This window comes from Haplochromis burtoni, unplaced genomic scaffold (genome assembly GCF_018398535.1).
Source record: "Haplochromis burtoni strain Fernald_Lab_line unplaced genomic scaffold, NCSU_Asbu1 Contig_3249, whole genome shotgun sequence".
NCBI classification, from domain to species: Eukaryota; Metazoa; Chordata; class Actinopteri; order Cichliformes; family Cichlidae; genus Haplochromis; species Haplochromis burtoni.
The window spans coordinates 32-4,834 of record NW_024585610.1 but is presented as its reverse complement, the minus strand read 5'-3'; the positions used below and the strand labels follow the sequence as shown (position 1 = coordinate 4,834).

Below are 4,803 nucleotides of genomic sequence, written 5' to 3'. Positions count from 1 at the left end.
CTCCTTTACAGACTCCATTGTGCAACCCACTTCCTCCTTACCTTCGCCTCTCAAGCTCCATAAAAGTCTCCACCTTTATCTCCCCAACCAGCATCTAAACTCTGGGAGATCCTGGCCTAATCCCTAGCAGCACTGGGATGCTGTTCTGCTCTTCTTCTGTGGTGGGCCATCAGTGTCTAATTGCCAAATAGATTAATTGAATTATGTAAAGCAATAAATCATATTAAATTCCTTTTAACGATCACTCCTTATTTAAGTGTTTTTATACATCTTAGAGCACAAATAGGAAACTCAGAATGAGGCCAGTCATTTCATGGACAATTTTTATTTGAAAATCACTCCCATTCACTTTTTAGACTCTTTAACACTTTACACATGTCACATCAGAATTTTGAAAACAGACCTGATTTGTTTGACACAGTAATATATAAAGACAGCTATATTTTTGTTCAGTCAGCACAAACTTCTACAGGCCATAGTCATAGTCTGGTTTTCCATCAACGAAGGGCTTGAAGAAGGCCTTGTGGGCATCTATGCTGTGTATTGTGGCTTTGACAGCTGGATCTTCCAGCATGCGCTCTGTCCACATCTTCATCTCAGGTGTGCCATCCAGACAGCTAGGAGACAAAAGTAAATTACAGCATGTGAACCCACATTTGTTTGCAAAACATCCAGCAGACAGGAAATAAATATAAGATATTCAGTAGATGCTACAAAGGAAGAAAAGCTCAAATTAGATATTAAACTGTTACTTTAGTTGTGTTACAGTTTTGCAGATTGGGCACTGTTATTTCTTCATTTGAAAGGAAGAAAAATAAGTCCACATGGAAGAGGTAAACCTTTATGGAACAACAAGATCTGGAAAACCTACTGTAGCAGCTCAAAGACCTCCAGTCTCTCAAACCACGGCCACATCATGTAGTCAAACATTGTTATGGAATCACCACCAAAAACCTTGATCTTCTTGTTAACGAGGTCCTAGAAATTGAATATTATTTTCATTAGAGGTGCATTTAATACTCTAAAATAACCAGGTATAGATAATCTTAATAATCCTTTGATTAGTGATTATGATTGGCAAGCAAAGTTGCAAGCACACTCATTCACACACAGTCTTTCAAATTATATGTTTATGTGTAAAGAAACTAGAAGCATCAATTGTGTCACCTACCTCGTTCAATTTGGAAAGCTTTTCTTTCAGTTCAGCTTCCAGTCCTGAGACATCCTGACCATTCTTTCTCCCTGATGGGATCCTGTAAAAATATCCTATCATCTAAAACAGTGACATTAAACTGATTATTTGGTGATTAAAAAAACAAAATATAAAGATTTATGTGCAAGTTTCCATGTGACCTACTTTGGAAAAATACTCCAGCATCATTCTTTGCTTTAGCAAAAGGAGAAGAAGGAAGCAGCTGCTTTTCAGGGTAACCTTCATCCACCTATTCACAGGTGATCGGTGACTCATATATCAACTCACCAGCAGGTGTCTCTAGTGTCGGGACAATCCCAAATGGATTCTTTTTAAGGTACCACCCAGGCTTGTCTGCCAGATGGACATTTATGATTTCATGCCTGAAACACAAAAACAGGTTGCACATACGTGTTTAAGTAAAGGTTAAGATTGTCATGACTTTCCATTCGTAAAGTAAAGCAGAATAAAAAGTAGCCTTACTTGATTCCTTTGGCTTTCAGCACTAATCTGGCCCTCTGGGCAAAAAGACAGAACCTCATGCTGTAAACTTTGATGTACCCTTTAGGGACGGGGCCAGGTGCAGCACTACCTGAGGGAAACAAAAAACCTTCATCCATAAGAAAAAGCAGCTTGGAGAAGAAGTTAACTTGTGTTTTCAGGCCAGTAATGCAACATTTTAAAATGCTGAATTGTTTTAATGTATCCATTGTGCTTCCCATGGAATATAGGAATCATTAGGAAAGCACAAAATTCGCACAATGTACAATAAATTAAAGGAATTTTATAGTTGTCAGTTTGGAACATGTTGCTTCCACAAGGGCAAAGTGAATTTTATATTTGTTATTAGCAGGTGGGCCCCATGTTTATAGTTAAATGTAAGGATTTTAAATACATATACATACATTCCTATTTTAATTTTACACAACATCCCAAGATTTTTGGAAACGAACTATGTATAAAAATGTGAAAAGAGCACCTTCATTAACATTACAAATACCTCCATGGTAATATTTATATACTGTAGACTTTAAATGGATGTTGTATATTTACATATTTGTACCCTTTCTTTAGCAGGAAGAAGTAATTTTCTGACATCTGTGTGTTTTTAGAGAAGCCACAGTGTGTCACTATTTGTTCTGTCGTTTTCAGTCGCGTGCTTTTAATCATCACAAATAATATCAATATTGACCTAATTAAAATGCATGGCTTTGTAAAACTGCAACTACACCCTCACCACAAGCTAGGTAAGGGAACACGACAGAACTCAGGGAGCAGAACAGTTCAGGGAACGGAACAGCGCTTACTGCACTTCAGAGGCTTCACTTAACGTAGTAATATCTTAAAGTCTTACCTTTAGCGAGATGCTTTTCAGCAGACGCGTTGGCACCTGAAGTAATGAATGAGACAAAAAGAAGACGGGCTGTGAAGACTGAGCTCAGATTTTCAAGAGTGAATAGTGCGGCTAAAGTTCTGAATTTATACACCGCGATGTGCGTATATGAGAAGTCTGTGTTGTTCTTAGAAAGAGGACTCTTTTTCCCAGAAAGCTAAACAAGCCATACGTGTTTTCTCTGTTTCTGGTTGTGTAGGTTATTATCATGAACTTTAACATTTGAATCCTACATTAGACCTGTAGAGAAATGAGGTGTGTCAGTCTGAAAATTGACCTTGATGTGTATTTTCTGGAACATTAATGCAAAAATGTTCCCAGTGTGTACTTAGAAATGATGCTCCAGACCAGAAAACTGGTAAAAACCTCAGATTTTATAGAGGTGCTCATACTTGCTGATGATCAATATATTTAATAGCAGCACCCAGCTGCTACTTATATCTTAATTCCTGTGGAGGCAGTGTACAACAGTGTACATTCTTTTTTGTGATGCACGTGTGGGAATCACGTGCTGGATGAATTCTCTGAACTTCGGGCTGAAGTGTGTTTGTGTAGGCTAAAATAACAATCTTAGAAATAATTCCTTGACTAATCTATTACAAAAACACATATTGCATACATGACCCTGCTTTCTACAAAGTATTTATTACCTTATTTCTTATGAATTTGCAATAAAGAGAAACCACATTGTCCACTGTGACAGGCTGTGCTCTTCTGGTTCAGTCATATAAAGATCATTATTGTAATAGACAATACTCATGTCAACAGTGACTCAGCTGGTCTACATTTACATTTAAACCATCAGGACAGATTATGTAATGCTCATAATGACTTTGCAAATACATCACTCCCTTACTTGACATGCACACGGGAGGAGCCAGGGATCCGATCAGCAGGTGACCTGCTCCGATCCCTGGCTCCTCCAGTCATCCAAGTATCCTTGGGCAAGATACTAAGTCCCCAAATTGCTCTCCGATGCTTCCATCAGAGTATGAATGTGTCTGAATGTATTTAGGAAGCACTAAGAGTAGAAGAAAGTGCTTGGTTGAATGTGTGTGATTGGGTGAATGTGGCATGTTGTATAGAGCGCTTTAAGTACTCTGGGAGAGTAGAAAAGCACTATATAAGAATCAGTCCACTTACCATTTAACAAAGATGACTGGTGGCGCGGGACACAGCGGCCACTCTGGACCAAATAGTGCTGTCTTGGTGGTTCATTTCCATTGCACTGTCTTGTGTCTCTATCGTCTTGTTCTGTATAGTCATGCACTGTCTTGCCTTTTCTATTTTTCAGTTTTGCACATTCCACTTTACGCAGTTCTGTTTGTGTCTGTTATGTTTCATCTGTAGCACCCGGGTCTTGGAGGAATGCTGTCTCATTCCACTCTGTACTGTACCACTGTACATGGTTCAAATGACAATGAAAGCTGCCTGAACTTCAACATCAACATGACTAACCATGACATTGCAACAATGCTGCCCCTTTTGTTTCCTTCTGACATTCCTCCCTTTATTTGTGGAAAGTTTGGAATCAACTCCAGATTATTTTTTAACCTACTTAGATTGTCATGAAATAAATTGGAAACGGGCCTCACCTGACCACAGAATTGCTTTACTTAAGGCTTACAATTTGTTAGTTTTAATCCCCTCTTGATTTTTTTAATTCTTATTTTTTGACAGAAGTGTGTGGAGGAAAAGCAAAAAAAAATAAATAAAAAAAATCAATCATCAGCCAAAAACGTATGAGCATAACTATATATACTGTAGAATTTTGTCAAAGAATCCTTATGGTTTACATTTACTATATTTCTGTTTGTAGAAAAGAGTAATGGTAAGGTCTCACCCTGCTTTTTACTGTTATGATATAGAAGAGAGGAAGGACTAAACCACAGGTGTCGAAGTCCAGGCGTTGAGGGCCGGTGTCCTGCAGGTTTTAGATGTCCTTGATTCAACACAGCTGATTTAAAGGCAAAATTACCTCCTCAACGTGTCTTGAGGTTCTCAAGAGGCCTGGTAATGAACTAATAATTTGATTCAGGTGTGTTGACCCTGGGTATTATCTAAAACCTGCAGGCCACCGGCCCTCGAGGCCTGGACTTCGACACCACTGAACTAAAAGTGGGATATTACTGCCTGCATCTGCTGACCGAGGCAGCAAACAGTCTTCCTTTGTTTTAGCTTTCACACATGGATCAAAAATGTTACTGCAAAAGTACAC

The 4,803-nt window shown here is 38.6% G+C and overlaps 1 pseudogene; it reads right to left on the bottom strand.

The window, feature by feature from the left end:
- Positions 1-322: 322 nt before the first annotated feature.
- On the bottom strand, positions 323-4,522 carry LOC121813888 (annotated as a pseudogene).
- Between the last annotated feature and the right edge of the window lie 281 nt (positions 4,523-4,803).